Raw genomic sequence first — 14,259 nt, forward strand, 5'->3', positions numbered from 1 at the left:
GCCAAAAATTAATAGCTTTGTTGAATTTGATCTGAAAATTTGTAGCCAAATTCAAGTAACATTTAGCTAAACAGATTTCTTTTTAAAAATAACTATACACATACAACCAGCCTTGGTGGTGCAGTGGTTAAGCCATCAGACTATAGCTTGGTAGGTACAGGGTTCGCAGCCCGGTACTGGCTCCAACCCAGAGCGAGTTCTTAAGAGCTCAGTGGGTAGGTGTAAGACCATTACACCCTCTTCTCTCTCATTTACCACTAACCAACTAACAACTAACCCACTGTCCTGGACAGATAGCCCAGATAGCTGAAGTGTGTGCTCAGGACAGCGTGCTTGAAACTTAATTGGATATAAGGCGTAGTAAAAAAAATGGTTTGGTTCCGGTTACCCGACCGTCCCTAGATTTTTGGTGCCGACCCTAACTTTTTTTAACCTCCCCCCCCCTTTTTTCATCTGTTTTATTTAATAATCCATTAATATCAATCCTAATTTTCGTCGACTCTAAAAACAACAACTGCAGAGAGATGCCACGAGATCTGTCAGTCCAAGATCTCGTTACCAGAAGACCCGGAACACTTCGCGCAATTTTACTTCCGAAGAGTTCCAAATGAAAAGCTTCCGAGAGCCATTCGGAACTCCTCGTACATTTCCACGAAATATAAGCGTAGCGGAATATGACGAGGTGTTCCGATCGGATTCACAAGTTCCGAGTAGTTCCTAATGAGTACGAGAACACGTCCGAGAGCATGTGGTGTCAATGGCGTCTTCCATTTACAGAGTAGAATGTCAAAAATGTGCTCATTCAAATCAAATAATATTATTTAAATCAATTTCAAATGAAACGACATTCAAGGAATTATTTTCTACCATTCACCCTCCCGGTGTCAGATTTCATTTTCAAGCCAGCTGTAAAGCTGAACTAAAAGATGACGATATCGCGGTGGACGATTCAAACGTCACTGTTGGCCAGCTGGCCGAGCGTTTTTCTATTAAATATATCAAATTTTGTTGCACAACAGATGATGAACTTGACATAACTCCAGTTACCCATGTTAAAAATAAAAATGCGTTTGATATTCTTATGGAAAGCCGAAGTCAAAGAGGCTACGTTAAAGAAAAATCTTTTTAAAAAAAGTTTTCCCTACCTACCTACCATGTTTTTGGCATGTAACAGGAACCAAACAAATTTTTTTACTTGGCCTAAGCATGAAAATAAGTTGAAATGAAATGAAATACACATACAAACTCACTGTTTTTGAATTAACTTTTTGATGAATTGGTATTGACATATTTTGCCAAATTTAATTTTAAATCACATTTGGAGATTTGGCAAATGACAGCTTAAACCCTGTATTTTATGATAAAATAAACATTTTTATTCTAGCTGTACTGCCACCCAACTTATTTTAGGCTAAGTATATCCATACACTCTGACCAGTGCTAAATCACCACATATCAAATTGTATGGCTTGTGCTGTCCTGTCTTTAAAAATACAAAGAAAAGATCCCTTGCTACTAATTTGTAGTCATGTTTGTTACAGCAACAGGTTGGCCATTTAATCTGTCTTGAACTTGCTAGTCATGACCCAGTTCCATGAAGAGATCTTAGCACCAAGATTACCATAAGTGCATAAGGTAGCTGTGTACTAAAGGTGATCTTAGGGCTAAGATCGCTTCGTGGAATGGGGACCAGGGGCCTACTTCAATAAACTCTCACAACTTTGGGATCTTTCAGTGCAGTGCAAGAAGAAAAAGTTTGTTTTGTTTAACGACACCACTAGAGCACATTGATTTATCAATCATCAGCTATTGAATGCCAAACATTTGGTAATTTTGACATAGTCTTAGAGGAGAAACCTGTTACATTTTTTTATTAGTAGCAAGGGATCTTTTGTATGTACTATCCCATAGATAGGATAGCACATACCACAGCTTTTGATATACCAGTCGTGGTGCACCAGCTGGAATGAGAACTAGCCGAATGGGCCACTGATGGGATCGATCTGAGACCGAAATTAGATCAGGCGAGCACCGTACCACTTGGCTACATCCCACCCCTTGCAAGAAGAAGTTCTGCAAGATGATGCAATGTGGCTTTAGAGAGCTTTGTCCAGATGTATAGTTGATTTGCACACCCAGGATAACATGCTTTAACCTTAATTGTATATAAGGCTAAACAAAAAAATCGGTCTGTGGTCAGACCAAAGTTCCAGAATTGATGCGGCCATGCAGCATCTTTTACTCTTTTTTTTATGGATTACAGAGAAAAGGTGGGTATATTTACCGGTAGGTGGGTTTTTTCTGTCCTCCTCATCTGCCTTGGTTCATCCTCAATGGCCATGGTGCCCCCTCCCTTGCCTTGGTACCCTAAATATTTTCCTTTACATTTATAGCAATTTTTATTAATTCGACTTTGGCCGCAAATATTTTTAAAACAAGCCATACTACTCATTTAGAATAACAGGACCTGTTTCAGAGACAAATTAAAGAAAGCTAATGGTCCAAGCCAGCATAAAGACCATTTTGGCTCCAAATGCGGTTTTAAGTCCTAGCAAGAAAAGCCCGGCAAAAATCAATGTAAATGTTGTTTTTTTTTTTTTTTTTTTTTTTTTAAATTAAAAACTTAACATGTGAGTGTCAAAATTGACACGCACGCTGACCAGAGGCCAGAAATTTATTCTGTTTGACCTAACATGAAAATAAATGATATCATTATAAACTGCTAGCATCTTTGATTTATACACTTTTGTCAAGGTCAGATAATCTAATGGTGCTGGACTTAGAGTGGCACTTCCTAATCGGATGTTATTAAATGGCAGCCCACTGTAGACAGTACATCACAGAGAAGATAAACTACGATGTCAGTTATAACTTATAACCTATTAGCTGCTATTTTAATCTTCATTATCAACTTGGTTCATCCGGTAATGATGAGAGGTTTGGGAGAATCACAGATTTAGAAACATAAATACTTAAATCTTAATTTTACATGTAGAAGTATCTTGTTTGTGCACGATTCATAAGCGTATGAGATAGGGGATTGGGGGGGGGGGGGGGGATCAACTACCCCCAACCATAGTGTTGGAGCAGAGTTTCACATTTGGGCAGAAACAATGAAAGCATTTGGGCAAAAAAAGCTGGCCTGAAATGTTTTCACCATGCATTTCCATCATTCTATTTCCAATACTAGCTGCAGAAATGTACTGATGAGTTTCGAACTCTATATAGCTATTAGTTAACAATGAAAATATGAATAAAAGCATGCCGTATGCTTGATATTTTGAAAATATGAATAAAAGCATGCCGTATGCTTGATATTTTGAAAATATGAATAAAAGCATGCCGTATGCTTGATATTTTGAAAATATGAATAAAAGCATGCCGTATGCTTGATATTTTGAAAATATGAATAAAAGCATGCGTATGCTTGATATTTTGAAAATATGAATAAAAGCATGCCTTATGCTTGATATTTTGAAAATATGAATAAAAGCATGCCGTTTGCTTGATATTTTGAAAATATGAATAAAAGCATGCTGTATGCTTGATATTTTGAAAATATGAATAAAAGCATGCTGTATGCTTGATATTTTGAAAATATGAACAAAAGCATGCCGTATGCTTGATATTTTGTACTCTATTTTCTTAATGTATTGCCTTGTAATGCTTAGAATTTTCTATGGAACTGATTATTTAACAAACACATTTGTAAAAGGACTTTATTCACATTCATGTTATGTTGTGGCATATTCTGGTTATTGAATATATGTTTTTGTTTTGTTTAATGACACCACTAGAGCACATTGATTAATTAATCATCAGCTTTTGGATGTCAAACATTTGGTAATTCTTACACAAAGTCATCTAAGGAAACCTGCTACATTTTTACTAAGGCAGCAAAGGATCTTTTATATGACATTCCCACAGACAGGAAAGTACATACCACGGCCCTTGACCAGTTATGGTGCACTGGTTGGAACGAGAAAAAAAACAATCAGTTGAATGGATCCACTGAGGTAGTTCGATCCTGTGATGCAAGCACCTCAAGCGATCACTCAAATGACTGAGCTATATCCTGCCCCTGTTGAATGTATGTGTTGTGGTATATGTAATGAGTTACCATAATCGTAGCCTGCTTGAAATGTATATAAAATATAGTTTGTTATTAATTAATTTGAACCTCAGATACAAACATAAAGTAAATTATTTCAAAAGTCCCACAATGCATCCCAGACTATCAAAGTTTGTGCCCAGAATAGCGTGCTCAAACCTTAATTAGATATAAACATAAAAGTTTAAAAAAATTGTATTACATGCATAACTATTCTCAAAAAATAGTCCAAAAGTACAAATCTTTGTATTATAACCAACCTCAAAAGATAGCCCAAATAGTTGATGTATATATGTACCTGGATGGTGTATATGAATACAGGCATGAAAGTGAATTAAAAATCATCAATTAATGCCAACTAAAAGGCTACTCACCATAATGGGGTATGGTGGTCATGACGAGACTGGAGTCTGCTGCACTCACACGGAGTGTGTAGCTGGGACAGGGCCGGCCATGTGTCTGTCTGGATTGAGAAGCCACCAGTTAATCCACACACTGTATGAGTGGATGTGATCACCTCACAGACACATTCAACAGGCGGGCTATCTCACAGATCAATACATCAAACTCTCTCGGTCTTCAGGGTCTTCAGGGTCACTGGACCTATACACAAAACACAGAAAATCAGACTTCACACACAGTTTTCTAACAATGCTCAGTAACAAGCTGGGTGTTTTTAAAAACGCCACTAGAGCACACTGATTTATTAAACATCGACTATTGGATGTCAAACATTTAGTAATTTGGAAGAATCATCTTAGAAGTGGAAAAGGAAGTTTGTTTTGCTTAACAACACCAGAAGATTAATCATCGGTTATTGGAAGGAAGGAAATGTTTTATTTAATGACGCACTCAACACATTTTATTTACAGTTATATAGCGTCAGACATATGATTAAGGACCACACAAATATTCAGACAGGAAACCTGTTGTCACTTCATGGGCTTCCTTTTTCGATTAGCAGCAAGGCATCTTTTATATGCACCATCTCACAGATGGGATAGCACATACCACGGCCTTTAATGTACCAGTCATGGGGCACTGGCTGGAATGAGAAATAGCCCAATGGGCTTAGTGATGGGGATCGATCCCAGACCAACCACGCATTAAGCGGGCGCTGTACCACTGAGCTACGTCCCACCCCACTCAATAACAGGTCAGTACATCAAAGTGTACTTACATATTCATGCCTATATCCACTGAAAGTTCAGGCATATCCACCATTAACATTTACTGATATAAAGAGGGTTAATGTTTGTTTTGTTTAACAACATCACTAGAGCACATTAATCATCGGCTATTGGATGTCAAACATTTGGTAATTCTGACACGTTGTCATCCGAGGAGACCCACTACATTTTTTCATTAGAAGCACTTTCCCAGACAGGATAGCACATACCATGGCCTTTGACTAGTTGGAATGAGAAAAACCCCGAGGTGGTATGATCCTGTGACGCAAGCACCTCAAAAAGCACTTAACCAACTGAGCTAAATCCCAGCCCTCTATAAAGAGGGAACCTTATCCTAACCCTAACCTAAAACTAACCCTAATCCTAACTCTAAATCCCAGCCCTCTATAAAGAGGGAACCTTATCCTAACCCTAACCTAAAACTAACCCTAATCCTAACTCTAAATCCCAGCCCTCTATAAAGAGGGAACCTTATCCTAACCCTAACCTAAAACTAACCCTAACTCTAAATCCCAGCCCTCTATAAAGAGGGAACCTTATCCTAACCCTAACCTAAAACTAACCCTAATCCTAACTCTAAATCCCAGCCCTCTATAAAGAGGGAATCTCATCCTAACCCTAACCTAAAACTAACCCTACCAGCCTTGGTGGCGCAGTGGTTAAGCCATCGGACTACAGGCTGGTAGGTACAGGGTTCGCAGCCCGGTACTGGCTCCAACCCAGAGCAAGTTCTTATGGGCTCAATGGCCACTACACCCTCTTCTCTCTCACTAACCACTAACAAACTAACAACTAACCCACTGTCCTGGACAGGCAGCCCATCAATCAATTAAAACTAACCCTAATCCTAACTCTGACCCTAAGTCTGAATAAAGGGGGGGGGGGGGGGAGATCTGGGTGGACATTTTACTACATATTCACTGGAATTTTAAAAACAAAATAGTAAACTTGTTTTGTTTGTTGTTGTTTTTGTGGGGGGAGGGGGATGTGACTGGATCCTCTCCCAGAACCTCAATTAGGTATGGCCCTACCTACCTACAGAGACCACCTTAACATGATCCAAAACCAGCAACACCTGAAATAATTGAATACAGTATAAATTAACCTAGGTTCGACAGCCACCTGCATTATGGGGTAACCTTCATACCAAATAATCTTAAATGGTATACTTACACCTTGCCGTGATTAATCATTCCACTAACTTTCATTATGGGAAAATATTTAAAGTGATACCCATTGATATTTAATCCTTTTGCAGTACTTTCTTTCTTTAAATGCACATGCTAAGGTAAGGGTGGATACAAGAGAGGGCACCCGGGGGATCTGTCCCCCTCTAAAAAAAAACTTAAAGTGCCTCTTGCTTGACCAATTTGTTTACAATTTTATCAGTCACTTTTTTTTAGGGAGTTGGTCCATGTACATTTTTACCCTTGGTCCCCTCCTTAAAATATTTCCTGCTCTTGTTTAAGGGGAGGTAAAGATTACTCTCCTTGAAAGTCTCGGGACAGTAATGGGGAGCCCAGCTCCCCTTAAATTGTGAGGTCTGGTATTATACCAGGGAGAGGGGGCGGGATGTAGCCCAGTGGTAAAGCGCTCGCTTGATGCGCGGTCGGTCTAGGATTGATCCCTGTCAGTGAGCCCATTAGGTTATTTCTCGTCCCAGCCAGTGCACCACGACTGGTATTTCAAAGGCCGTTGTATGTGCTATCCTGTCTGTAGGATGGTGGATATAAAAGATCCTTTGCTACTAATGAAAACATTTAGCAGGTTTCTCCTCTATGACTGTCAAAATGACCATGTGTTTGACATCCAATAGCCGATGATGAATAAATCAATGTGCTCTAGTGGTGTCGTTAAACAAAACAAACTTAATTTATACCAGGGAGTGGCAGTAACCAAAATTAGGAATGTGGGTACAGTATAAGGTCTTTTCCAAGAAGAATGTTTTAAGGGTGGCAACGGTTCCCCCTATTCCTACTAGTTATAGCCCTGGTTTTAACACCCATTAAGAAACCACCTGATTGTAGAGGCCTCCTTATCATTATCATCTATACAGTTATGAACATTAGATAACATTATTATTATCATTATGGGACAGACACATATTACATTGACAGGCCTCACATGAAAGTTAAAGTCTGTTTGTTTATTGACACCACTGGAGCACATTGATTTATTAACCATCGGCTGTTAGAAGTCAAACATTTGGTAATTATGGACTCATTGTCTTTTCATCAACAGCAATGGATCTTTTAAATGCATTTTTCCACAGGGAGGACAGCACATACCAGAGCCTTTGATATATGTCATGATGAACTGTTGTGATGGGGGAAACCCAGTCAGAGAATGGGTCCAGTTGAGATGATTCTATCAGTTAAGTTCAAGGTATGATGGCAGCAGGTTTCCTTTCTAATCATCTGTGTGGTGTCCTTAACCATATCTGATGCAATATAATTGTAATTAAAATATGTTGAATGTTGTTAAATTGCATGTAGCACTACCCCCCCCCCCCCCCCCCCCCCCCCCCTGCAAACATTCCTGGATCCGCCACTCGTCAAATATTCCTTTCCACTTTCCTTTTCTTTCTAAACCTCAGGTGAATTCTCTTAGACTTCTGCTACATCGTGTTCTATTTTTGGGACAAATGTCACATTTTGAGGAAAAACATTTTTAACAGACTAAGTACAGTTTTTGTGCCACAATGATAAAGCTGTTGTAATCTGTAGATCAATTATGGATGTCAAATTTAAGCACATTTGTTATGTGGGGAATCTGGCATGTTTAACCAACACTGTACGAGAAATCTTTAAGGGACTTGAATGGAGAACTGTTTGCTTTGTGAAGTCAGTGTGCGGCCTGCGAAGTATGTAAATACTACAGACATCCTGTTGTCTGAGACTGGCATTTAAAGATCAATACGTGTTAGCGTTTCCCACAGTTATCATTTCTCAACGCACAAACAGCTAAATTCCTCCGTTATCAAATGAGCATCCCTTCAAGTGTTTTCATTGAATTGTGCAGTAAAAAACCCCAAACAAAAAACCAAAAAAACCCCCAATAATATTATTAATAAAAAAAACCCCAAAAAATCCCCCAATAACCAACAACAATAACAAACAAAACATAACAAAAACAAACAAATAAATGTTGTTGTTTTTTTAAAGAAAAAACCACAACCCCCAATAAAAAACCCAAAAACAAAATAAACCACAACAAAACAAACCACAATAAAACAATTAAATAGCACCAATAAAAAACCCCGAACAAAACAAAATCTAGGTTTGATATACATGCATGTACTGTAAATAAACAACATAATATTAGGAATAACTGTGCCTTCATACTATTATTTAAGTCTTTAATTGCACATAAAATGCAGGGGCATAGGCTGGGGGGGGGGGGTTTCGGGGGGTATCGGACGACACCCCCCCCCCCTCCGCTGATGCAAATGGTCCGCTTTCAGTACTAAAACATACAGGTTTATAAATATGGAGTTTCGGGTGGTGCAAAAACAAAATAGAAAAAGGTCCACTTGGTTCATATTCGACCCCCCCCCCCCCCCCCCCCCCCGGTCCAGATCACGCTTCTTCCTGAAACGCTAACCATTTTGTCGCCTATTTAATTTCGTATTTTATGTCAAACCTCAGCTGTCTTGCCTACATGTCGGTGCAGGATGAAATAGATTGGTCAGAGGTTTAATGGCCTAACTCCCCCACTAAACTGTTAAGCCGGCGCCAGGATCTGAATCCAGCACCTATATGCACCAGCCTCAAACAGGCTGGTAAATGTTATCCGTTGTGAACATGTATACACATATCTACGTTCGGATACGAATATGTTTATTTGGTTTGCCGATCATTTCACAAAATCGTCCGTTACACACACAAATGTATACATTATAATATATATAGTACTGTGCAAAACAAATCCTCCCTACTACCTCGAGTTGTTCATTTCACATTTATACAAACATTTCTCTAACGTTATGTCGAGTCATCGAGTTTATATCCAGCACTAGATCCAACTCAAAGTGAATGAATTCAATGAACCACTCGATGTAGTGGGGAAGTCAGGGCCGTAGCTAGGATTTTTTGTTTGGGGGGGGGGGGGGGGGGGGGGGCAACTGAGTAGTTAATAGTCTAAAACTCCATAAAGAGTTAAGAAGAGAATTTTCTTTAAGTTTCTATAATGCTTTCCGGATTTTTTTCGGAGGGGGGGGGGGCAACTGCCCCCCTTGCCCCCTACGGCCCTGGAAGTATAAAGTAAGTCGAATACGCCAGTGCTCCACGACTGGTGTACCAAATATATTGATATGTGCTAACTTGTCATTTAGAAAAGTGTTTATAAAAGGACACCTGCTTCTAATGAGTAAAAGTAACACACATGGCAACAGGTTTCTTCTTTAGCTCCAAAACAGGATTCATTTCACACAGGGATCAAACCACCTCAGTAAACCTATTCTTTGATTGTTTTTCCCCGTTCCAACCAGTGTCCTACGACTGGTATGTGCCATTCTGCCTGTGGGAAAGTGCATATAAAAGGTCCCATGATGTTAATGAAAAAAATGTAGCGGGTTTCCTCTGAATGAATGAATGAATGAATATTTGACATCCAATAGCCCATGATTAATAAATCAATATGCTCTAGTTGTGTCGTTAAACAAAAACAACCGTTCACATTTCACACAGTCGACAAACCTGTTAGGTTGTCCATTCTAACCAGTGCTCACGACTACTATATGTATGTGCAGCTTTGTCTTTTGAAAAATACACACAAACAGTCTTTCTTTTTCTAAACAGTAAGAATGACCTATCTGGCAACAGCGGGTTTTTTCCTACTATTGTGATGACCAAGTGTTAGCTGTTAGACTATCAACTAAACAGTGTGTTGGATTCCTCTTTCATAAATCTGAACGACAAAACCGCCATTCGTGATCAACACCGTATCTCTGCACAATGCAGAGTCGAATTAGCATTCGGCAAAATAGTGTTTGATTCCATGTCTCTATATCTAGTGCCTCGTCTGTAAGACAGCCACTCTCGAGAGGACCCTTCACTGGGCAATACTTCCCTTTGACCACCACAATCCCCTGCGCGTGCTGTAACCTCACCGTAGTGCAGGGGTGTAACATTCTCGTTGAGAATGGCCAATACAGCACAAATTGAAATTTTGAGTAAAAGTCTCTCTGTGATAATTGTATTTTTGCACAGTTCTTTACACTGTTTTTATTTAAATCTTGAATTTTTATATTGATGTTGATCATCACCTTATTTGTTTGCATTACCATAGTTTGACACCCAATAGCCGATGTATTTTTCGTGCTGGGGTGTCGTTAAACATTTATTCATTCATTCATTTATTCATTCAAATCAGGACCCAGCCAACATAGGTGTTATTTGCAAGTTGGTTTTCCAATATAATGAATAGACTGTAGTAGTGACATACATGTATGTGTATATATGTATGTAAAAATATAGTCATTAATTGTTTGTTGATATTGCAACTTTCTAATGTTATTTTGTGCACTCTGTTCCCATGTGGAATGTTTAAATGCAATAAATTTTATCTTATCTTATCTTATCTTATCTTATCTTCATTGACCACCACAAAGAGGATTGGCAACTATTAACTTCTGAATAGATTACCAAAAGAATCTATCTACCTGACGTTTAAGAGCAGGTGGTTTTAAAACTCGGGCTGGTTAATGTGTATTAATCAGGAGATCTCAAAAGGCAAGTTTTGGTTGTACAATCTGAAATAACTCCTTTTGAATATTGAGACGAATAAACTGACCTCTCTTAAAAAAGTTGTAACCTCTATTTTTGCATCTTGAGAAATATAACCTGTTACCAGTCTTCTTACATCTTAAGAAAAGTAAATTGTAGAAACGTTTTTTTTTCCATCTTGAGAAAACTAAAATCCTAACCACTTTTATTTTACATGATCTTGAGAAAAATAAATGGTTAAACCTCTCTTCTTGCATCTTAAGACAACCAAGTTGAATTAATTATAACATTCTTTTACATCTTCAAAAACGTTTTAACCACCATTTTTACATCTTGAAAATCTCGTTTTGAGTACAAACTATGGCTTTCTCGGGGTTTTGGCGTGCGTGTTTGAACCTTAATTGGAAGTTAAACCAATTCCACCTACCGACATCTTGAGATAAATAAATAAATAAATAAAGTCCAACAAAAGTGCCTGAAAGTGTGGATTTGGTTGGCACCACGTTGCCATGGTAACCTATAAGACGGGGCCTGATGACAGCACTCCGTGACCTGTGTAGCAAGTGGTAGTGGTGGTGGTGGTGGTATTGTGACAGAATCCGAGCAATCTGTGAAGCTGACGGGAGGTGGCAGCCTGCGGGCTGCAGATAGCTGGTGATGGCGGTGGGGGCCCTGTGCGAGGCACTTTACAGAGAAAGCCAGCCCAACAAAGAACACATGTCCTCATTGTGAACGCGTAGCAGGCACCACGCCGATAACTCGTTATTTATATTCACAGTGTCACTTTATATCAGCCGGTTTCAGAACGGGTGTTTATACAAGATCTCACTTTCACAAGATTTCACAACCCAGTTGTATAACTTGTACGCTATACTGACTTCAAATATCAGATTTGGTTCTGTAGAGATGTTGTGATAAAATCAAACGTTATGAAATTAATGTTTTGTTTATCACTTTGTTTCCATTATTATTATTTTTAAGATTTACTTTCTTTTGACATCATTATGAAATCACACTTTATTAATAAATTAGATAGCTGATGTGTGTGCCCAGGACAGCGTGTTTGAACCTCAATTGGAAATAAGTTAAAATGAAATGAAATTAATAAATTACATTAATCTTTCGGTTGTTTGTTTGTTTGGGGTTTTTAAAATCATTTTTGTGCTGTGTCCCTTCCCTCCTAAACACGTTAAAATTCCCGCATACTGACATAAATAAACATATTTAATGTATATACACATTCTTAGTTATCGTACACATTCATAATTTCAGCAATGACAACACGAGTGTAACATGTATCATTTCAGCAATGACAACACGAGTGTAACATGTATCATTTCAGCAATGACAACACGAGGTTAACATGTATCATTTCAGCAATGACAACACGAGTGTAACATGTATCATTTCAGCAATGACAACACGAGTGTAACATGTATCATTTCAGCTATGACAACACGAGTGTAACATGTATCATTTCAGCAATGACAACACGAGTGTAACATGTATCATTTCAGCAATGACAACACGAGTGTAACATGTATCATTTCAGCAATGACAACACGAGTGTAACATGTATCATTTCAGCAATGACAACACGAGTGTAACATGTATCATTTCAGCTATGACAACACGAGTGTAACGTATCATTTCAGCTTTAAAATATGTATAACAAAATGTAATAGTCATCATAACTTACACAGGGACGGGACGTAGCCCAATGGTAAAGCGTTCGCTTGATGCGCGGTCGGTCTAGGATCGATCCCCGTCGGTGGTCCCATTGGGATATTTCTCGTTCCAGCCAGTGCTCCACAACTGGTGTAACAAAGGCCGTGGTATGTGCTATCCTGTCTGTGGGATGGTGCATATAATCGAAAAGAGAAGCCCATGAAGTGGCGACAGCGGGTTTCCTCTCTCAATATCTGTGTGGTCATTAACCATATGTCCGACGCCATATAACCGTAAATAAAATGTGTTGAGTGCGTTGTTAACTAAAACATTTCCTTCCTTTCATAACTTACACATTATTACCAGCAGTTTAGCAATAATATTTATGCATGGCAAATGTTAACAGGATAGGCGATTAATTTTATGTCATGTGACTTAAAACATGACAATATTTGTTCTAAATAAACGAGCAAAGCAAAGAAAAAAGAAAGAAAAAAATCCCAACAAAACGCAACAATAACAACAAATAAACAAAAACCCTGGTTCCATTTGCAGTACATAATAAAGATAATTTGTACACTGCTGCTAGTTAAGGTATTTAATTAACATAATCAATACTAGTATGTGCAATATAGATCTGCATTAAGTACTAAATATTACCATGTTAACACCTGTAGGAAGATTAATTCTCTTTTCTTATTCTACCGTTTACGATAATCATCTAAAATATTTGATGTATCATTGACATTTAAATAGAAAACGACTAATGTTTATTCGATTTAATTATTGTTTTTCTGACACTATCACTGTACTGTTAGTAATGTCAGTACTGTGATATTGCTGACAGAAACAGCCTAAATTCATAGTAAAAAATAAAATGGAAAGTCATTTCTGATTGATAAAAAAACCTATAAAAACACAACTCCATTTAACCACCTGATATTCACAGATTGGATTTGTAAGACTAGGAGGTCTACTTACCAAGATTACCAACAAGACACCACACCAAAGCGACACTAGTGATTGTCAATGTAGGTCTATAGACACGGAGCGGATTATCCTAGAAATATCTCCATACAATCTACATGAGACGCAACATTCACACAGCGGCCAGCGGAGACAAACAGCGTATCTCCAAGCAGCACACAAAACGCCAGCAGACAGCACTGAGTAAATATATAACTAAATCTAGTCTGACTCTTAACCGCGGACTGTAAGAAACCCAGAAACGTCTCCAAGGACCATTCAAATGGCGGAGATCAAAGGAAAACGAAGAGGAGAAGAAAGAAATCCCAGAGGGACACTACACTGCTTAGTTGTTGAGGAAAGAATTACGGTTAGCAAATCAGTTAGGCCGGATAGCAATTTACACTGAATGAAGCACATGCCTGATTGTGAAGGGAGTAACTGAATGTCTCAAGGGGGATTGCCAAACGCTGCCCAGTGAGCAACTGATAAAATGTATTCGATTTCACAACATGAACCGTTTCTGTCAGCAGTCAGCTGTGAGCGCTAGACACATCGCAGATATGGTCGTTTAAAGTTTATCATCATCGGAATGCAG

At 38.5% G+C, this 14,259-nt stretch overlaps 1 protein-coding gene across 1 annotated transcript in view; it reads right to left on the reverse strand.

Annotated features, from left to right (window-relative positions):
• The window catches only part of LOC121367624, a 50,999-nt gene extending 37,158 nt beyond the window's left edge, over positions 1-13,841 (reverse strand). The window contains exons 1-2 of the mRNA XM_041491911.1: positions 13,677-13,841; positions 4,486-4,714 (exon numbers count right to left, since the gene is read on the reverse strand). The gene's annotated coding sequence lies outside the window, so the exon portion shown is untranslated. The remainder of the gene's footprint in view (positions 1-4,485; positions 4,715-13,676) is intronic.
• Positions 13,842-14,259: the final 418 nt, after the last annotated feature.

Source organism: Gigantopelta aegis, chromosome 3 (genome assembly GCF_016097555.1).
Source record: "Gigantopelta aegis isolate Gae_Host chromosome 3, Gae_host_genome, whole genome shotgun sequence".
NCBI classification, from domain to species: Eukaryota; Metazoa; Mollusca; class Gastropoda; order Neomphalida; family Peltospiridae; genus Gigantopelta; species Gigantopelta aegis.